Source organism: Myripristis murdjan, chromosome 21 (assembly GCF_902150065.1).
Source record: "Myripristis murdjan chromosome 21, fMyrMur1.1, whole genome shotgun sequence".
Lineage (NCBI taxonomy): Eukaryota > Metazoa > Chordata > Actinopteri > Holocentriformes > Holocentridae > Myripristis > Myripristis murdjan.
In genome coordinates this window covers 7,916,757-7,940,075 of record NC_044000.1, presented here as the reverse complement: position 1 = coordinate 7,940,075, position 23,319 = coordinate 7,916,757, and the positions used below count along the sequence as shown (strand labels likewise).

The 23,319-nt window shown below is 40.6% G+C and overlaps 1 protein-coding gene across 5 annotated transcripts in view; it reads left to right on the top strand.

The window, feature by feature from the left end:
• man1a2 (mannosidase, alpha, class 1A, member 2) overlaps window positions 1–23,319 on the top strand; it is a 184,953-nt gene that overhangs the window by 69,633 nt on the left and 92,001 nt on the right. The window lies entirely within an intron of this gene.

The window sequence follows — 23,319 nt, the reverse complement described above, 5'->3', positions numbered from 1 at the left end:
AAATTAGAAAGTAGATTGGAGATGTTAATACTTTACCAACCTGTTTCTAGTGTATTAACCAATACTCATGAATGCAAACTTGTAGATGAAAATTGTCATCTTAAATCCACAAAACTCACTTAAGATATTTCTACAGATCTCATTGAAATTTTAGATATGGTTTTGTGAATTAACATGGCTAACACAGATGAATCCAAAACCTGGGCCTGGCCAATGGCTGCTTGTTACTAAGCATGTTACTAAGGAAGGAGAAAAGCAATCACCTTGCTATGCGTGTGCCTTGAGGTAGGCTGCTTGTGAGATGTTGCCACCTGCTTTTGCCTCCCAGTTTGATGGAGAGAAGAGAAGCAGAATGGAGAACCAAGAAATGTTAATAGCTGCAGGGTCACCTCACTCATTTCTAGTCTAATAGACAAATATACTCTAATAGAGTTCAGTAACTCAAGGCTGTGTTTGGCTCGGCTGTATGAGTGTAAGTTTGGTTATGCTCATGCAGTTTGTAGAGTGTGTTTTAGTGGATGTTAATTTTTGTAAAGCTGTGTGTATGTGTAGAAGGGATTCCATTTGTTTTGGTCTATATTGAATGAGAAATTGAAATTGGCACACTCATATATCCTTTCCAAGCACAACTATTTCTTTGTGCCATGCAGCAGCTTTCAGTCACTACCTAACTTCCACCAAAAGGACTAGAACTGGCTCAGGCTACACGGTGAGAATAAGCTGCAGTTACTACAGACAACAACTAAGCTTATTAGGCCTGTCACTGTTGTCATATGATCATCTGATCACAGTCATTTGAGCCGTCTGCATTATTGTTAGATTCTGCAATCATGTTTTCATCCAAATTTCTGGAAAATTTTATGTTGGAAGCTCACTTTTCTGCATTTATTCGTCTATCCTCTTCACTTCCTCGCCTCTGTGCTTGTACCTCATTTGTTTAAGGTGATATTGTAGAGCATGTGATTTCCTGTGTTGTTTCAATTCCCCCCCATTCCATTAAGATGGTCTCGCGTTTGGTTCCAGTCGAATTTGCATCCCTTTATACTGTTTGTGCTTGTTGAAAATGAAATAGTGCTGACCAATTAATGCACATAAATATAATTGGAATAGAAATCGCCAGTTAAGATTTTAATAAAATTTGACATTATGCTTTAGATGGTCATAATAAAAAAGCTCAGGTAGGCTGACTAAGGGTTATGTCATCAGGGTAATTCTTGTTTTTAGAGAGAAAAACTTTGCCGCTGGCAGGACCGTCCTTTCCAAAGAGGTCGATCCAGCAAAGCTTCTCATCATCCGTGTTTTGTGTTCTGGGGGCGTTGGCTGTTTTTGGTGGTCATGTCTGCAGCTGCCATCCCAGATAACACAGATCGCACAACTTGGACTGCTGCTTGGCATGTGTGTGTGTCTGCCTGGTAGACAGTGTGTATTTCTCTGGGTGTGTGTTGTGTGTCTATGTGTGTGAGGATGCATGCATATGAGCCTTTTGTGTCGAATTGGAATGTTCCGTCTGGCAAATTGGCTAGAGGCGCCTATGTTATTTTATGAGCTGCTGTTAAATGGTGGATAAGCTGCTGTGTTTGTGTGTGTGTGTGTGTGTGTGTGTGTGTGTCCATTTGTTCATTTGCCTGTGTGCATTTGTATGTTTCATTCTGTGTGTATGTGTTTTCTCCCATCTCCCAGTAATGGTTGTCTGGGTATCTCTGCAGGTTATTCTTCACAGCAGGGCCGGTTAAACACGGGAGAGATGGGAGGCAAAGCACCACGCTGCTCAATAGCCTGCCTCTCACTCATCACAAAACACACTTCCATTATTGATGAGGTGCAGCCTGTTCTCTTACAGACAGAACTTGGCTATATTGATCATGCTCTGTGTGTGTGTTTCTGTGTGTGGGTGTGTAAGAGTGAAAGAGTAGCACAGAGAAGAGGCAGAGCAATATTGTGGAGATGGCGGCAGACTTGTGTATCATTGTAACTACGAGGATCATTGATAGGTTTTTATCAAACAGAGCTGTGGGCCTCGGAGAGAATGGAGAACAGCAGAACACGTTGCACAGGCTGCTCTGATATCTGTTATAGGCCCTGTTGTTTGCCATCTTCTACACAGAAAGGTTTGATCAGACAGTTTGCATACAATTTGCCTTTTGTTCAAATCATTGCCTAAAAGGAACAAAGACCAAAGCTCTGTGTGCTCCCTCCTCGCCTTACAACTCTGCGTTAATCTGTCCAGAGAGAAACGGAGGGGCCAGAATGGTAACAAGAGGACCGGGTCTCCATTCTCATTGTAGCACCAGGCTCAGATAACCTTGAATTCACAGCCTGGTCCCGTTTCTTCTTCTTCTTCTTTTTTTCTCTCCCCTGCTCTGTGGAGAATGAGTGGAGCTGATGTTCAGTGCAGATATAAACACAGCCTTTGTCTCGGGTCAAGGGGTTCAAGCAAGGATAATGCATGGCCTTGTAATGGAAGTCCAGTTCAAGCTGTGGTAAGAGACAGTTCAGTCTCTTGTCAGTTTAAGCTAGCTTACCGGCTCTGTCTAAAACACATTCACACACGCACCAGTGTAAGTCGGAGGTAACTGAGAAGACGTCATGTGGACGGTGACTAAGGATAGATTGAGGGTCAAATGGAGCCAGGCTAACACTGATTTTATTCAGCCGAGAAGGAATAATCCTTATCAAGAAGTATTCTTGCAAAATATTATTTGTTGGCTCTGTTGATAAATTATTAAAAAATGTTTTGGGAAGAGGGAATATATCAGGAGTGTTTCAGGTACTCAAACAGCCACACATGCTTTTGGAGGCCAGGAATTGGATCGGAAAACATGAACGAAAATACACATACCAACACCATGATCCAAGACACTACTGAAGGCCTGTGCATAGGTGTTTTTGATGTTTTAGCCCTTTCCAATTAAAGTCTGAATGTTAAAACCCACGATAGTGCCAGTACTTGAAGTTTTTATACACATTTGCAAAGCATGTATGCTCTTTTTCATCAACATTCTCATTCACTTATTTAATTTATGCAGCTCTTCTAATGTAAGCCACTCTGTAGCTCCATTAGAGGAGTTGGGGTTCATTTCCTCGTTTGACTGTATTTGTTGAGGGAATGAAGAGTATCTCAGTCATTTCTTGTACCTAGAAATGTGTCATTATGTTGTGGCATTTTTAGTCACAATATGGGGAAAAAAACTTAAGTTGCTCACCAAGGAGTTTTCATTGGAAAAGCATGACAATTTGTATTTCAGTGTCTAATTAAATTTGTTAACACTCTGACAAACACACACACACACACACACACACACACACACACACACACACACACTGTAATAAGATATTCTCATATTTTATGCATTTAGATTATACTGTTATCTACAGATTACTTCAAATTAGGGTATTATATACCCAAGCAATACAGAAACATAAAATTATCCTAAAATAATCACACCAGACCATTGTGTTTAGAATTATGACCACAGAAATAATCAAATTTGCTAATCTCTCAAGCCTCCACAATTCACATCAACTGCCATATTTCTTCCTGGATGTGACGTTGTGCCGTTGTTGTTAGCACAACTTCATAGTGATTCGGTCTGTTTCATTGTTTCTGGAATCGTTTCAATTGACATGAGTTCCAGGTAAAGTTCCCAGAGTCAAATTTTAAGCCCTGCTCGGGAGGTTATACTAAAATGTGAGTTCCATAAATGTACAGGAGGAGCTAACAGGGCTGGCAACCTTGATTGGTCAAGCAATGTCATTCCAAACGTATGTGCAATCAGACAGCTACAACACAAAGCTGCATAGTCAAACAGCGGACCGCAAAAACATAGGGCACAACATTTCAGACTGCATGTTGTACAAACTAAAAGGTACATGGCCTGATTGGTATTTGGGGAGATTAAAGTAACTAGTTTAAATGTCCTGTGTGCATAGTTTAACAAACTACATATCAATACCTTAGCTGGAAAACAAATTTCTTCGAGTTTAGGTGAGCTGGACATCTGGACGCAGTTTAAGAGTGGAAAAAAATGAAACTAGTCCACAAAAAGATTAAACCTACAATTCATGAGCCATTTCTTATCCTTCTTGGTTGGTTCTTTATACAGTAGAAAAGGAAAGAAAAGACAGTCCCTTAACTTCAAGGGTTCTGAAAAGTTCCAGTCTACAGAACGTTCGGGATTACCCTTAGTAACCAAACAGGGCCAAACGCTTTGACTCCTACAGCAGGTGGCTACTATTACAAAGGACCAAACTGAAAGGAGGCTTGACAAATTGGTGCTGTTGAATCAGGTTGATGGACATTCAATATGTAGTCTGTCTGATGTCATCACTGCCAGCACTCATGGCCAGTTGCATGACTCCTGCCCGTGTCTTGTGTTACTTGGTGGTTTTGATCATGGTAGGTGTGTCTTTTGCAGTCAGTCCATTTGATCAGTTTATATATTACTCTTCTCATCTTCCTGCTTTTGTTCTGTATGGCTCACACACACAGGGCAGTAATACTCCGGCATCATGGTCTGGTGAACATCAGCTACCATTGATTCAGCATGAAAGCATTTGACCCTTGTTGAGGTCGCGGGCCGGTCAAAGAAAGCAAGGGCCAGGCTCCAACGGCAGCTGGAGTGGCCTTAGTTTGTTTATCTTAGATGGACTGCACAGGCTCTGATCTTTAAACACAGGCCTCACTGTTGACTGGAAAATGCTCTCAGGAGACCCAGGTCAGTTTACATCGATCTGGACTCCAATATTGATATAAACCCTCATCGCTATCATTCTGTGCCTCTATGGTCAGAGAAATATACACACCTAAGGTCGTTTCAGGATTTTCTGCACGCATAAACATAAAAGGGCTTGTGATGGACCTTTAGGGGTTCACCTGATACCAACCAAAGGGGAACCTCAGAATGGCCCCTGAAGACATGAGCCCTGGCGGTACTTTGTCAAGGAACCTTGTAGGGTCATTAGGGTTTTCTAAAGAGCAAAAAGTTTAAAATTAAATACTTTAAGGTTTCTAAATAGAAATAACTTAAAGGGTCTCTTCAGGTTTGGCGACTTATCAGAAATGCTGATAAACAACCTTTGAAAAGCAACCTTTAAACAAAAAAGCCATTATTTTGGAATGCAGAATTCTCTGGAGCACATTTTCCAAGAGTTGATTAATTTATTTTTCTCAATACCATTTGGATGTTTGCTTGTGATATGCCAAGAAATAGAAAAATTTCAACCTTTAATGACAAATTATCAAGTCAGTGTCTTTACAAAGGAACCATACGGAGATGTGTAAAGTTTACACAGCAGAGACCTACACAGTGCTAGTGCATTTGTTCTCCTGCAGGAATTTCCGCAAATATGTGCCAAACAAATTTTACCAACTTCAGATTCAGTATTGTGATTATAGTGACTCAGTTGGAATTTTCACAATTGATGATGCAAATTTCACAGGACTGCCTGTGAGGCACAAATGAGGCATAAGCCAACTTGATCATCTGCTCCCATGTTTCTAAGCCTGGGCTATGTTATAGAGCCTGTGTCTTAAATTTCAGTTAGGGTTAGGGTCTGATGTTCTTATCCAGAATGACATGTGAAACTAGACTTTATAAAGTTTCTGAAGAAACTTTGATGTGCTTGCCTTGCGAGCGCCTGGACATGCGCTAAATTGCCAGCCCTGTGCTGTTTGTGGGCTGTGTAGTGTTGTGGCTCTTGCCCAGGCAGGGAGTTGAACCCTGGTCTCCTGCATGGCAGGCAGAGACACTATCCACTGTGCTACTGGGGCTTGTGTGGGCGGAGCCAGAAATGAGGCTCTATGAAGCACACAGCATGAGTGACAGTGCTGCTTCTGTGAAAAATCACCTAAAAGTAGTGGTCAAACAAATGCTTTTTTTCTCAATGATAGTAAGTCCGAGCAGAAAATAAAATGTACCATGAGAAAGGCAAGGCTTTGGGCTTTCAAAATGTGTGAAAATTATTTTCCAACTCCCAAAAATGCCCACCTTAGAGCGAGTTGGAAAAGTGTGTCTTTCTGCTTCTCTCCCGAGACTTTGCATTCCAGATATAATGGGAGTCTATGGGGGAGAGAGCTGGCACTCCTGCCTCGTTAAGGGTCACAGTTTAAAAAGTTGAAAGTACTTTGCTTTTGTATTTACATTTTTCAAAGCAGAACTAGTTTTCCTACTACTTTCCAAAAAATTATGCATGTGGAGTGAAAATTGTGGCCAGGAGAGCAAGTTAAAGACAAAAGTTTTAGGCGAATTTTCAGGGCTGCTCCACTCTAGCCCTCAGGAATGCCACTCTAGCTCACGCAATACACACTCATTCAAAAGTCAGAGGCGGCTCAAAAATAACTCCAAACTTAAACTGTGTTTTATGGCAAACTAAAGCAGACATGAAAAATTGAAGATGACACACATAAAGTTGAAGGTCTGCTGAGTCATTTAAGCTTTGAATGGAGTCTGTGGGCCAAAGAATGAGGGAGCTGTGAGGCTTTGAAAATGCATGAGTGTCTGCCGATTTCCCATTCTTTTTCTATGAGGGCAAAATCGTGATTTAAATCATGAATTATGAGAAATCGCAAAGTCTGATCGGTTTGAAAATTGACACACCGATTCTTCTCCATAAGACACACATTTTTTGTATTTGGTGTGTGGACGCAGGTCCAAAGCTCTGGGCTCTGGAGCCTTCCAAAGTTTTGGCCATTCATTTCGGATGGCCGAAATTTTCAGGAAAATTGGAATTTTGAGAATTCCGTGGGTCGGATTCCTTATAAAAGTAATAGCACACTTCTCCCAATGGGGCCGCACATTTTCCCAATTCATTGTGGGGGCCTAAAACCAAAGCTGTAGGAGGAGTAGCGCGCCGAAAAAAAGGTGGAATAATAAAAATAATAAAAAGATTAAATATGCAGGATTTTAAGATGTGTTGCCTTTTCAAGGCAAGCACATAATTAGTGCAACAGTGGAATAAGCTTTTCTGAATAAGGAGCAGCTGATAGTAAGGAGTGCAAAGATCAAAGTCACTGTGCTCTTAGAAAATGTCTTGGACTATTGAATGATCATGTAAGTAAAGACCTGCAAGGAAAAGAAATGAAGTTATCACTAAGCGAAGAGGTGGAAGGGCAGTTATTAAAAGAACAATTAGAATGAATAGAGGAAACACAGTATGATTCAATGGTTAGAGGGTGACATGAGGTACTAATTGAAAAGATGATTTTTAGTCTTATAGGAAATTAGTTGCATCTTCAGTTGTCTGAGTTGCTTCTGTGCTGTCAGGATTTCATCTGTGGCTTTTGAGTGACTTTTTGGACTTGTTTCTGTGGAAAAAATGTGGTCTATCAGCACAAGAGAGATTTCCACATCAAGTCTTGAGCAAATCCTGTTTTATGAACCTGGAAAACCAGTGGTTTTCAAAGTGGGATCCAGAGACCTTGAGGGGCTTCCAGGGGGTTCTCAGCAGAATGAGGAATAGTTTAATTTCAGTCATATTTAATTCACTAGAAATTGTTAGAATGCAGAAAATTTATGAGGGATGATATTAAAGGCCCTATGCTGTACACTTTTCCACAGTTTTATTTTAACTGTTGATATCCCTTCAAGATGTATTTGTGGTTTTGAGTACCTGTGGTCCACTAAATATCGTTTCACAGCTCCTCTCTCTTGCCTTTCTCCCGGAGCTCTGGCAGCATGGTTCGTTTAGCCAATCAGAAGAGAGAATCAGGACCTCTCCACTGATTGGCTGACTATTTTGAGTGACATATGGTTGGGCCAATCACAGGCAAGTAACTGAAACCTACGCTGCTCAGCGGTGCTCAATGGTACTCACCGGTAAACGGGAATTATCATCTTATATAGATCTATATTATAGATCTATATTAAATATGATTGTCATGGCTACTGCTGAGCGTCATGTTGTACAACCGTGCATGTTTGAGCCCGACTCAGATCCTGAACCACGGGCGGCAGGAGACATCGGCGAAGCTGGCATTGTATTGTGTGAGGTTGATAAAACAGTCTGCTCTGAAATGAGCCAAACAGACAAGCAAATTTGGACAAAAATCCTGCAGGAGCCGGGAAAAAATTACCATCAGCCAGTGGTCTCTAATGTGTGTTTCTTTTGGAAGACTGTGCAATGAAACATGAGTCTCCTTGCATCGGTCTATGGCGCAACAACGTTTCTTGGACATGTCGCTAACTTGTTACCATGTTATCTGGGAAGCGGAAGCGGCTGGCTAGTTTAAGTGGGCGGAGTCGCCGTATGTGTGACATCACAAAAAGGCAGAAGTGCTGTCCGCACGTTTTAAAGGGACAGTTTAAAAAACTGTCTGTGTGTATTTCTCCGTTTATCACAGGTTTAATGCATGGGACAGTATTTATGTTGGCACCAAGACCTTCCATGTCACGAAAAAAAAACTTTCTTTCTTCTTTCTGGTTTAATCTTGCCATGATCTCTCAACATTTGAGTGTGACATCTAAACTGTTTAATTCTCTGAAATATTCACAAATTCACTTGATTTCCTTCAAAACCTTTGGAAAAAGAGGTCATTAAAAAAACAAGCAAATTACCAGAAAATCTGGAAAATTTTTAAAAATTAGCACCAAAAAAGTTTCTGAATAAATAAATGAATGAATAAAAAATTTAAAAATTCAGGAAAGCTACACACACATGCACACTCTCTCTTTCTCTCTCTCTCTCTCTCTCTCACACACACACACACACACACACACATTTCAGGATATAAGGATCCCTATAGGGCAAAATTACTTCAAATAGCAGTCTGCAGTTTAGGGTTCCCAAACTTGAAAAAGTTTGAAAAATTCCTGGCCTAAGTGCTGGGGGTTTATTGCTATATTGGTATCCTGTCAATTCGCATCAAGGTATTTTAATCCAGCCTTGTGGAGAATCCCTCAGTTCTTACAACTGCATGGCTTGCTCCCCAAGGCAACACAACATGCCCACAGCAGATGACATCACACCGCCTCAGGCATGAAATTGCTCTTGGCCCATTGCAGGCGATGGAGATGATGCTGGGTAGCAGGTGATGCAACACCGGGATGAAGCATGGACACCTGGCCTCTCTGTCAGCACGCTGCAGGAGAGCTTCATATTAACCTGTTTCCTGCTACAGGCACTAACAGGGCAACAGGGTTCACTCATTATTCATGACACTCACTTTGTCCTATAAATACATTATTTTGGTTGTTTTTGTTTTGTTGGCCATTGAGATGATACACTAACAGATAGAACACACTGTCTTTCATTTCCAGTAAAACCACCCACGTTAATGTTAAAACATTTACAAAGTGGCAGTGTTGGTGAGATGTTGGCCATGCAAATGTTTCAACTTTGTATTGGGACATAGAAGTAGACCATCAATTGCTGTACCCTGTCTGTTATTAAGGATTTTTTGTGAGTGAGAGCAACAGACATAATTGCATCATCATCAGCTATCAACTTTTCTGTGAATATTCTGATCACTGATGTCATGGCTACGGCTAATGCTACTGAAACCAGCACTAGTGAGAAACTAGAGCTTGAAGACCATCCCTTGTTGTTAAAATGTCCTGTTTGGGAACACTTAGGCTTCCTGGTCAAATATTGCAACGGACAAAGACAAGTGGATAAAACGAAGGCAGTGTGCCGACATTGCTCAGTTGAGATCGGTTATGTTCATGGCAACACGACAAACATGCTATTTCATTTGAAACAGCGTCATCCGAGTGTGAATATCTCTGGTACAAGAAAAAAAAAAAGACCCTAGTGCAAACACAGCTGACTACGGCTTTCAAAATTGCTTGTTTAAAGCAGTTTTATGTTTTGCATTTTGTTCCCATACTGCACCGAAAATGTACTGAATTGAGACCTCAAAACCGAGGTACGTAACGAACCGTGATTTTTGTGTATCGTTACACCTCTACTGATCACTGCTATAGCTGATGCTGGATCAGAGTGTTGTCAGCATAGGGGCCATTGGACAGGGCACTTATTTTCTGTCATGGGGTTTTTCCTTTGATCGAACTATGAGGGCATTGATTGGATTTGAATGCCACTGCCACGGTAAAGCATAAGCTCTCTAGGTGTTTGTATAAATGCTTTGATTACAACATGAGTCATATTACCCCTCATTGTTCATGAAACCTCCCTCTTGCCTCTGGCATCTTCAAGACTTGTCATTATGGTCAAGAGTGGCAGCTCAGACTACATTCTGCTTTAGCAAATCCCTCGTCTTGCGTACCAAGAAACTGTAAATCCCAGATTAAACACTGCTTTGATTTGTGGACTTGCTTATCGATAGACACCGGCTAGTGTAAGCTGTTATAGAGCTATCAGCTCTATATTCCTTCCTGCTATATTTCTGTTGGGCTGGCATGGATACTATGATAACCATGAAGTCAAAAACCCTCTCCTGCGCAGAGCCATTTAGTTTTGCTGCTGCTGTTGTTGTTGTTGTTGTGTTTTTTTTTCTCTTCTTCCAGCATCTAGGTCATGTCTTCACACGTTCAGCTCCCAGGGCAAAACAGAGCAGTGCATCCTGGGAAGGACCGGGAAGGGTTGCGAAGCAGCGCCATATACAGTGCGCCCATGGGATAGGACTGATGATCAGGCACAGCAGAGAGAAGCAACAGAAGAGAGGATGATGGCTGGTTGTAGAGTGAGGAGGCAAGCCAGCGAAATCAGAATCCAGGGACCAAGCACAGGACCCAAGACAAGGCATTCCAGCACTGCCCTGAGGGAGAGGGAATAAACAGGACATGTAAAGCAGGGTAGAAATGGAAAGAATTAACAACAGCATGAGGAAGAGAAAATGATGTGGAAGACAGACAAGAAGATGGAATGAGGGGAAAAGAGGAAGCAAGAGAGTGGAAGAGGAAGAGGGAAAGGAAGTCATAATGGAAAACAGGAATGCAAAGAAACTCAAAAAAAAGAGAATGTGATGGGTTTCAGCTGAAGTATATTATTCCGCTTTGAAAAGCCAAGCTAGCCAAAGGGATTATTAATTAAATTGCAGAGCATAAGGATATTTAGTAACCTTGAAGCAAGGATAAGCATTTTCTATCTATGACCGCCTGGTTACAAAAATTCATACCTAAAAATAATGTAGTGCACACCCAGGACAGTTGGTATGAGTTGCATTTGACGGCTTAAAGCAATCATGAAGCATCAGTGTGTAAGAGTGAGAAGTGTCTCCAAAGTAGTAAACATTGAGCGTTAGATTGCAGCCTGGACTGTTTTAGGCTCTTTGTCGCATGTCATCCTGTTTTTCCTGTCTCTCCATTTTACTTAACTAATAAAGCAGAAGTGCCCCCAAAATAATATAAAACAAACAAATAAACAAGCAAACTTACAAACAAACAAAAAACTTAAAATTAATGTGAGCTAGCATGAAGTTGACAAGCTTGATCAGTATTCTGTATTCTCAATTTGAGGCTTTTCATCAAGAATCCAAACCAATGGACTAACATGTATAAAACCATTTAAAAGTGTTGAATCACAGACTTTTTTTTTCCTGTCTAGGAAAAGCAGTTTCTTCTTGGCCATTTTAAACCCAAAACAAATCATAAGAAAAGCAAGTGTACCATATCATGTAGCAACTGAAAGAAAGATCAGTTTAGTTTCATTAAATGGAACAGTTGATTTTATGTAATATAATGGGAATGGTTTTTCCAGCATTAAATGAACACATTAGCATGATTACTTAACGATGAGGTGACAGTGTGTCATTAGTACATTGGAGTAATGTAGTAATGTTTGGTACACTGGCATTTTTAAAGTTCAGTTTTGGCTAAAAATGGCCATGAGAAATCATTTTCTCTAGACACAAGCAGATAACCGTTTGTGATTCCAAACTTTTGAGTGGTAGTGTATTGACACAAGGTGGTAGGGAACAAAAAAAAAACCTTTTATAACTCCAGATCAAAAAGCGGGCTTGCCGTTTTCTAGTTTTATTTCTTGTTTTGGATTAAAGACAGAAACACTGATGGTCTTAACTATCCTTTCTAAAGTGATTTCCTCTTCATAGGGCCACAGGGGGAGTAATGGCTTGGTGAAGCCTGACTCCACCCCAGGGCCATTTTCTCATCCTCTCCATATTCATAAGCTCATTACAACAGCTCCCTCATCAGCCCCCCTATTGGAACACTGATAAAATCTCCCATTACACAGGTTCTTGCGCAGAATCGCAAAATTGCATTCCCTGGGTGGTTAATATCTACTTAATGAACACAATGATTTCCCTCGTTGGACAAGTTAAAATGTGACGTGCTACACAACTGCAGCGGCATGTTTGGAAAGTCCAAACGTTGAGTTTTTTTACCCTTTTGGTTCTGAGCCTGCTGCGCAGTCGCAGATGACCCTATAACTGCGGCAGTGAATGGGGGCTGGGCGGGGAGAGAGGTTTCATTGGTGATAACTTTATAATGACTGCCAGGGGGCCTAAAGCTGCCTGACCCTTCTTTATGAGAGAAGGAGACGAAGTAAGAGATTGGGGAGGAGAGAGAGAGAGAGAACGATTGCTCTGGTTGGTGAAGTTGTTTAGAAATGCTGGTATCACATTCTCAGTAAGTGCAGAGTGAACTCCCTGGGCGATATCCAGTGCACCAAAATGAGCATACAACAGTGATGCTAGCGAGGGTTCACTGGGGGACTGTGCAGCTTATAGTGCTTATGTGTCATTTGTGTTGTCACACATGTAATCAAATGAAAACATGCAGCATGGTATCACACTGGCTTTTAAATTGGGGTCGGGGGACACCCCAAATGTCCTTGAGGGGCTTCCAGGGGGTCCCTGGCAAAAAGAGGAATAATTTGTTAAATTCACTTTGATTTAAATGCTTGTAAAAGGCATTTGAACACATCTCTGCTAGGCAGCAGCCAAGAGGGGATATTGCATTTGATTTGTGGGTGTATCTGTGCAGCTAATCTCACATACTGCTGGGCTTATTGGCCTAATGTTTTTTTTTTTGTGCACAATTATGACTCAAGTGAATTTGCTGATGTTTCGAAGGTTTAAATCACTAGGCAACACTGCAATGCAAAAATATGTATAAGAGATTGTTTTAACATTTTTTTTTAGACAATTCCATAATTAACACAAACCAAAATAACTTTTCATATTGGAGATACAAGGACAAAACAGGGGATTTGATGAGAGTTAACTTTTGGGTTCAGGACAGGTTTGAAAGTTTGAAAACCCCTGTGTTATCACAGTTTCCCAACCCAGTTCTCAAGGACCCCTGTCCTGTAGGTTTTTGTGCCAGCTCTACTCCTGAACACCTGACCCAATTAAGGCCCACGCACCTTAGATCTGTAGTAGATCTGTTTAAACCAATCAGCACAAAGTCCTTAAATGGATCAGGTGTGACAGGGGTCACTTGAGGACTGGCTTGGGAACCACTGTGCTGTCAAATAGTGTGCCACTGCCTGATTTTGACTCGTGCTCTTCTACAGTAGTTAGCACCTGTCTCCGCTGGCTTTTATGATCTACAACTCAGAAGTAGGTTTCTCTTAAATAATTATTCCTTTTTCGGGGTATTTGTAGTTTAATAACCCCCCCCAGCTGAGCACAGTCTGTATCCACTCAAGCTGTGATTGGTCCATGTAAGTCCAGTTTCAGTTGAGCTGGCCTATGGTATTTCTAACTTTGCAGCCTTTTAGGTCGGCCCATTTGCAGTGCAAAAAGAGACTACGAGGAGAGAATTTGAGTGTCGCTCCCCACAGGATGTCAGATTTCCCTCTCAACTCTTGGCTTGGCCCTCCTTACTCCCCACATTCCCTTCAGATTAAACTTTCAGCAGCGCTGCCAGTGCCAAATTGGACAGCAGGAAACAGGAGGATTTGCTTGCTGCTGAGTCCAGCAGGAATGTGCGTAAGCCCTTCAAACACAGTGGGGAAAAAAAGGGGAAAGTTTAATGGAAAGCAAGTTACCTTGTTAGTTAGCAACCCAAAGATTCTGGTTAGTTCATTGTCTCCCATCTGTGTTTCCAGATGATTATAAAGGCTGGAGACTGCAAAATAGTGCCACTGAATAATTGGATGATCCACTTTGGAGTCATTATCCACTGTTCAGTTCTACATAACTCTGCAGTTGTTAGTGTTTCTATTAATATTGATATAACTAGCCTATTACAGACTCCAGGGAGCTGCTTCAGCGCAGTGCAGGGAGCCATGCTTCGATGGCATCATGGTGTTGTTAACAAGGAGTCTCCACGCTCAGTTGGTTGGTCCTACTAATGGAAGATCTTTCTCATGTTTATCCAGTGAACCTAACAGTTCCAGAGTAATGCTGAATGTAGGCATGGGCATTTCAGGCAAAAATGCTATCTTATCCACATGATAACGACATTTTTATTAGATGACAACATTTCAGAATCATTCAGAACTTTGTCAGGGTACAACTTATTTTGTCTTACTTTGTCACCAAAAATATTCACAGCTCACTTGTAATTCAGAGTTTTATTTTGAGTATTGAATTTACTTTTCTGCCCATAGCTTAGTCTAATCAGCAAAACAAACAAATGAAACAAAAAAAATTACAGTGCCGAAAACACTTGGTTAACAATAGCCTTGTTCTTTTGATTCATTGAAATGAAACTGTTCTTGAAACCAATTCAGTATTTGGCGCGTTCATAATAAGGCTTGGATAAAACAAGATTGTTGACAATGTTTAACTTATACAACAAGCTAAAATAATGATAACATTGCACAAAAACCAAGCTTCTGAAAATTTGCTCTTTTGTCTTGAATAGATGAGGCTAGTCTAAATATTCCAAACTCAACAGAGTAGTTGTGTTACTCAAACGAATAACCAGTAAAACCAATGTAAACCTTAGATACCACTTACACCACTTACATATATACACAAGTTTGCATCAGTGGGGAGATTTTAACATTTCATTGTTGTACTTCCACAGTTTTGTTGAAATATTTTTCATGCAGAGCTCGCTAAATATTCATCAGCCACTTGCCATGAATGGCAGAGCTCTCATGAACCATGCAACAAGCAATACAGAGTACCATATCTGGAAATGGCCTGCAGTGCCTTCATTATACTTTATTCATGATGTGTTTATGCTGCAGTAAACTGTGTGCAGATTTCTCATCCCTAAAACATGTTGAGATGAAGCTAATTGTTTATTGATAAATAAATAAGCTTTATTTGTTTAACATTTCATATCTTTTATATTGCACATCACATGATTGCAGAGTGAGAGCATCAAGTGAGGCTTATTTTCATAATGAAAGCTGAATAAATCCAATGCATCCAACACCTTCATCAGAGCACCGCATCTGCAAGAGAAACTGATTGTCTCCTTTGAAATGAAGAGCAGCACACTGGATGAATCAAATGTGATTGAGGGCTAATATTGAAGGGTAATGGAGCAAAATAAGAGAATGTGGGTGGTAGTGAATAATGGAAGGGATGCTATTTTGCAGCTGTTTGTGTTTTGATTGTGTGCTGATGTGGCTGTGCATGATGCTGATAACATACAGTCTGAGCGTAGCACGAACCAGGTACAAGCATAAAGCTATCAATACAATATCAATGAATGGCAGAGGCACAAACACTGAAAAATATTGGCTAGGTATAAAGAAAAAAAAAAAAAAACGGTTAGGTTGATCGAGTGCTAGTTTTGTTTTTTAATTTAGCATGTAATTGATAAATAAATCATACATCAGCATAATCAAATGGCAAGAACCATTACCAAAATCTGTGTTCTGTAACCTGGCAGTAACTAATATTCTGATTAAGTGCAAGATTTTTTTTTTCACGACAAGTGCTTAGTAATAGTTGAAAATGGTACTAATAGCTAGAATTGGGACTAATTTATTATTGGTATTGGTTGCCGATATTGACATAATTCACTCATCAGATATCAGGCTGACGTTAGTGTTTCAGATTCCATATTCTGATTTCACTGATTAAAAATATGTAATTATGCAACTTCAAGCCCAAATAGACAAAATGTTGTAGCTCATAGTAGGGGTGGGACAAAATATTGAAATATATATAGAGTAAGTATTGCGATAAATATATTGCAATACTTACTCTTGTGATATATTATTGATACATTTGTGCCAAATATTAAAATTTGAGTTTTCACCTTAATTTGCACAGATGTGCATTTGAGTTCTCACGAGGTGTATTTGTTCCCGCCTTTAGGCGTTTTTACTGAAGCTGTTTTATCATGTACAGGTTGCAGTCACTGTGCATATTAAAATACTGAAAAACACAAGTGATTCCTGCTTAATGGAAAATGACTTTGCCTTTTCTAGGGTATTTTTTTTCTTCTTCACTTACAGTTATTGTGATATATCGTAGCTGATTATTTACAATATATCACATATTGCAGAATTGCCTGGTTAGTGAAACCATTATTATGGGTAAAATATTGTGATATTATCTTATCTCCAATTACCCAGTGATTCCCACTCCTAATAAGTAGTAACTAAACAGATAAAGATATCCAGTAGTCCCCACATGTTTTTGTCTCCCAGAATTTTGTGAGTTAGATGGACAGGTGGAGCATGTCCTGGAACATTAGTCTGACACTGATTGAGTCAGAAACAGTTGGCTAAGAAGTGCTGTGGATTTTAATACAGCCTCATGTAACCTTACAGATAATACCAACAATAAATAAATAAATAAATAAATAAATTCAAGAAAAAGAGCTCTGGGATCGGTCAGTCTCTCAATGCAGGTATTTGAAACGGATTGTAATTGAAAAAAAGTGGATTGGTGTATCTCTACTATAACATCAGTGTATTCTAGTAATATGTACACTTTTGTAAATACCAATAAATATATCACATTAAGTGAAATAGAGTTTTTAAATGGAAATTACAGGGAAAATATGACAGTGAAATGTTTAAAACAAATGGTATGAAAAATGTGTTTGTAAAATGGGACTGAATTCTGTCATTTCAGGAACGATACACTCTTCTGCACATAATCTCATAGTGTTATTGGTATTCACCTTGTATGACAGCGTCCCTCCTCAGGCAGGTCTTATTCTCTCTGGTGTGGTAAGTGCTTAAGCTTAAACTAACCTATACAGACCTGGCAAGTCTAGAGAAATGAAGAAAATGAATTGCTCTTTTCCAGGGCTTAAAAATTCAGTGATTTCACTGGAATATTGTTTCCTTCTTAGTGCACACTTGTGATGGCATTCAGTGTTGTGGAATCACTTAACATCAATAATATCTATCCACAAAGACTTAAGGTCGGGGAGGAAAAGGCCATGAATTTTAAAATGAAATGTGTAGGAACCCTTCACAGAGTACGTTTCATTCTCCCAGGTATTAAGCCAGTCATTGCCGTGGCCCTGAAGCTTTTACCGTGGGACTGGTTGTGAGAATGGATGTTCATCCTGTGTTAAAAGACTGCATGTCAGCCGCTGCAACCTTTAACTTACACATATATCACTCACTCTCTCACAGGCCTCCAGAAAGCTCACTGTAGTTTCCACTCAGCCCACGCTCTATGATGAGCTGTCGCCTCACTGTTAACTCTGTATATCAGTGAATAAATTGGTACGTCTGTGAAAGATGTAGGTGGTGAAGAGGGAAAGAAAGTAGGAGGAGTGGGGAGGTGGTAAAAATTTTAGACACTTTTGGTCACTTGTTGGAATTGATACGATAGATGTTTAAAGTAGCTAATTACAGCGGAGATCCTACAGAAATGACAAGGGGTAATACAGCCCCATGCAAAATACATTAATAATAGTAGCCTACTGCTCTATCATTGCAATTCGTTGTGAAACCCTAAATGAAGCCCCCAAAAAACAAACCAAAATGACAACAGCAAAGAAAACAAACATAAAAACAACTGTGATAGAGCAGTATAACTGTTGACAGAAGACTGTTAGTTTTAGTCAAATTTAGTCAAAATTTTCTCAACAAAACAAACATGATGCTTTGAGTCAAAAACAAATCTAGTTTTACGAAATCATTTTTCACATTATTCTCTCTGTAAATTCTTCAAAGAATTATTAGTGACCTCATTAGTGATTAAATTATTTGACAAAAATGTCATTATATTGTTGTTGTATGCTGTAAACGCATACTGTCATAATTTTTAGTCAACTTAGTCACCTCTGACGGAGTTGAAATAAAAACCCATTTTTGCAGTTCAGTTGGACATTAAAAAACAGAGGGGATGGTGAAACAAACTCCGAGAGGATCACATGGTGAAGGAACGGGAACTCCAGAAACTAAAGGGGCACAAACACTAAACACCCGCGAGCATAGATGAAAGAACATAGATGTCCAAACATGAAGGACAAGCAGAAACGCTGGAGAGACAGGGTGGGGAGAAGAAAGACAACATGACGGAGTGGTGAGAGAGAGAGAGAATAGAGGTTTAGAGGGAGTATTGGCATGTAGAGCAATAGAGACGAGGAGGTTGAAAAGTTTAGATGAAGAACACGTCAGTAGCCCCATGGCATTGTCTTTCATTTTGCAGACAGAAACAGAAACTCACTCTTGGTTTTCAAAATTTCAAAGTGTAGACCGTGCATCTGGCGCTGATCAGTTGACATAATCAGGAATATTCTGGTCAGAGGGCCTACAATGCCTTTGGCTTTTGAAGTATTTGCTGCCCTTTCTATGCCTAACCTGCTAAGTGCATGACTCCATCCCCACCACCACCACCACCACCACCACCACCACACACACACACACACACACACACACACTACTATTACGATGTCTTGACCGACTTTCACTGTTCCCCCAAGTCACTTTGCTCCTTTGCTCAAGTTACCCTGTCTATTCATCCTATTCAGCAATATAGACCTAATTTTCTTAAGATTCTGTGCTAGATATCTAAGTAGGCCCTGTACATTTAAATGAACACGAATTTGACATTACAAAGACTGCTTCATAGTGCAACAGTGTACAATGGGAAGTAAAAAGGCAATTAGTCCCCCTAGTTATAAGTTCAAAGCTGCATGTTCTGTGATGGAGTCATGCAGATGGGTAATTGAAGGGGCTTTTTTAGGCTGGGTTTCTTTTATATAAAAAGGAAATGAGATGGTATGCACAAAAAGAAGGAAAAAAAAAACCTGTCTAAAGTTTAAGTTGCTGTATTATTGTTGGAGACCGCTGTGATGATGCAGTATGCAGTTATTGGTCCAGCCAGCAGCCTGGAGGTTATCATGTGTTTGATCGTGTATGTGTGTATATCTGTCTGTGGTTAATCTTGGGAACTACTGGGCCCATTAGCTTTTTTTGTGCAGAGTTATGCTTACATGATGAAGAACCTCTTGTTGTTGTGGTGATTCAAAACCTTTGCAAAACCTTTGTTTTTTCTACTGTGGCGCTCTCTTCTCAATCACTGTCTAGCTTGCTCGTTTCATTCATTCTCTGTCCAGGTCGCGTCTCCAACACATTTGTTTGCCAACTCAAGGTGAGCGTCTTCCTGTGCACTGAATGCCCCGGTGCGTAGAGGGGATAATGAGTTCTCAGGTCAGTGGCAGCCACAGGCTGAGTTGGCGCTGTTTCGAATCAGCCTCCTTCACTGAACAGGATTTGATGATTTAGTGAAGGAGGCTGATTTAAAAGGGCAAAGCGGAGATATAAAGATGTGTTTTTACATTTTCCATATATATATAGGAAGAAGATATGCCACCAAATGACTTTCCAGCAAATCAGCACCTACTGGGGTTGTTTGGCACCAGACCTGGAAATAAGCATTTGGGCCAGGGTGTGGCTGGACGGGCCATCTTGGGCGGAAGGCTCGGCCCAGCCAGCAGCAACCCACCGAGCCAGAAAACAGAAACGCAACAGATGTTTCATTCCAGCGCCAAATAAGTTGGTAACCAGTTGTGCACAGCTAGCCAGACTGATGTGAATTGGCCTGGGGAGTTAGTTTGGCTTTGTTTGTTGCAGCTGGGCTCATTACAAAACAGGCTAGAAAGCTATGGTGGACCTGAGGATCGAGGGGAAGAGGAGGAGAGTGGAGGGGCAGGGGGCAGCAGGGATGAAGGAGCTGGCACAGGAGAGAGAGGGGCATGGGAAGTGTGAAATCTAAAGGGCAAGGAAGAGGTTTGTGCCGCCGATTCCCTCATGTCTTTTTGGCATCTTCTGTTTCTCTATTTCTGAGATTGTTTGTTTCTGCTTAAAGGTACATTAAAACCATATGACTCGATTTTTTTTTTTTTTTTTTTTCCGTTAAATGACCTCCTGCAATGTGAATGTCATTGTTGAATGATGTCTTCTCTTTTTGCTGTGGTTCAGATCAGTGGAATAGTTGATATTTTATTGCATTTATTACACATGACAAAGAATTCAGAAAAACCCAAAAGTATCAACAAATTGAGAAAGAGGAAAAGTGAAAAAAATGATAAATAACTATATTTATAGTTACTGTAATTATATATTTACACATAAGATCAGTGATGCTGCATTGACATCACCTTTCACAAGCATTTATATCCAATAAAAAATGGAAGAAAAATTGTGGGCCGCTTTTCTTTAAGGCAGTTATTACTTGGCAACATGCTGCAACTGCAGCATTTTTCTCTCTGTAAGGCTAAATTACATACAAATCCAAAGAAATGGAAATGGAAATTGTAACCATATTAGCGGAAACATTGCCCTGCCCGCCTTTTGTTCTGCTGTCTTTCTGATGGCGAGGCAGTGTCTGAGTGGTATGCCGTGCTCAGCTATCATGTACATCAAAATTACAATACACATTATTGAAAAATACTGAATATTGGCCCTGATAATTAACTCAATTGGTAATTGTGTTAATATCGTATTGTAAGTCACCCCATCATTCCCACGCCTAATGATTATGAATCACAATTATTAGCCTTGATGCTTTTGGATGCCATACTATGTTATTGTACTCTTTGCAATTTCTATTAGTTTTTGCATATTTTCAGCTGCAACACACATTGTAAATTGAATTATTGCTGATTTCTGCTGAGTTGTTGGCCGGTGCTAGAGTTGCTGCTGCGGAGTGTAGGAAGTATCAGTGAGGTTAAACAGGGGGAAGTAGAGCGAAGAGGAGAGACGGAGGTAAGAATTGTGCAGAGGGCAGCAGAGAACGACCGATGAGAGTAAACATTCGAGATGGAAAGAAAGAAAGAGGGAGGAAGGTTAAATTGTAATCAGAGAGAAAGATGAAGAGCGTGAATAACAGAGAAAGAGAGGAGGGGAGTCACAGAGAAGGAGAGGACAGAAAAGCTCAAGAACTCAGCCCAGCCAATTCTCAAAACCTCCCTCCTTTCCAGTACAGCCTCTGAATCTGATCCTGTTGAGACACACACACACACACACACACACACACACACAGCAGATAAAGAGGCTCATACACAGCTTCCAAAAAAAAAAAAAACATACTCAGAACACACACATACACAGGACAACATACACATACCCACACTCCCATCTTCTTCAAGGCTGTTTTTCAAGCAAACTTATGCTGTGTACAAGTTGAAGCTAATGCCTCATTTGAACTACCGTCACCATTCAATCCAGGCTCAAGTGGTTCCACTGAGTCAATGGCAGTGCTAAAAGTAAAAGAAACCTATTGATGTATTACTTAGCCAGTCCTCGAAACAGTTGCATGCAAGAGACAAGGTGAAATCCCACTGCACATCAGTGCAACATGCACTTGACTGTGTCGTAACTTTAGGTTTTACTGATTGTTAATGATCAATAGAGAATGTAATGACAAGTGTTTTTGATTTCATAGTTGTCTTGGAGATTTCAAGGAGATGGCGGCCTTAGTCAAAGCTTTAAATGTGTATCAACTCAAACTCCCAACTATCTGCAAATGAGTGTTCAGGTGAATGCATGTGTTTGTGGTGGTTGTGTTTGTGGCAGTTTTGTGTGTGTGTGTCTGTGTTGCAGGGATGGAGTCACTAGCAAGGCAGCAACATAGTGGTAAAAGTTGATTGCAGTTCTTGCTGGTAGGGAAAAGCCTTATGGCTTTTTAGCTTAGCTTCCTTCGTGGGATACCCCCTGTTGGGTCTGTGGTGCTCCAGGCTGTTCTTAATTTGGAATTGGTCTTGGTTTATATCTAACCCACCAAAAAATCTTTTCCACGTGCACAACAAGTTAGCGTACTTTCAAGGGAATGGACAGGGGGGGCAGCAAGAAGGATAAGGGGCAGGAAAAAACCTTTACTACCTTTACTCTCTGCTGAAAAGCGGAGAGTAAAGGTGGATACAGCTGAAAGGCATTGTGCTCGAGTTAATGTTACTATTTTGTTTAAAAAAAAATGCATGAGAACAAAACAAGAAAATTACTAGAAAATTAGGAAAAAAAACAAAGAAAAAAATCACCTACAAATTTGAGGAAAAAAGACGAGGACACTATATTCAAATTCATTAAAATTATATATTTAAATGTCAGATAAGTGATGGTGTGCTTGCAAAAACACAGCTATCAACAACAGCCACCCTCCATTTCTTTCCATTCTCTCTCTCTTTCTTCTCCTCACACACACACACACACACACACACACACACACACACACACACACACACACACACACACAACCTTACCTGAGCTCTCCATCTTCTCCATCCCCTCCCAGCTGACAGTTTACAAGACAGAGAGAATGGATACTGAATAATGATATCACGTTTCCCTGCCTCGTGTGAATTCATGCTGCAGAGCCCAGGAACCTGTCACCTAATGAAACTGGCACAGAGAGCAAAAGATGTGCCTTGTGTGTGAGAGAGAAAGGAAGAAACAGACATAAAAGAAGAGGGGAGTGTATGAGATGGGGAGAGGAGACTTGAGTTTTCAACTGAGGGAGTGTGAAAGTGTGTGTGTGAGAGAGTTCAACCAAAGGAAAGGCAGCGTTCATGCATCTGTGTTAGAGAGAGAGCTGGATTGACAGTGAGTGTGAGAGTGTTTTCAGTCAAGGGTTGTGTGTGCATGCGGCTCTGGTGATAATTCCCCAAATAAATAAACCTCATCCCAGCCAATTTGTCTCAGATAAGCAGTGCCTGGCATCCCTAAACCCACCTGGTGGAAGTGCCAATTCAGCTTCATTTGACACGACTGGCGTCATTTGAAAAGCTCAGGCACAAGGAGGGTGGCGTTAACAGCAAAACACGTTGAGAACTAGACTGACAGAGAGGCGATAAAAGCACAGATATGAAGCTTGACTACAGGTAGACATAGGGAGGGGCCAGATTAACACGCTGTTTTCAGCAGATTACCAGGAAGAGGAGGTTCAGCACAAGGAGAATCCTCTGCGAAAGTAGATCGGTGACAGGGAAATGCACCAACAGGGACGGGGTGAAAAGAGGACGTAGGCGTTTAGGCTTTTGAATGGAGAGATCAAGGAAAGATTAGGAAAAACACAGCAAG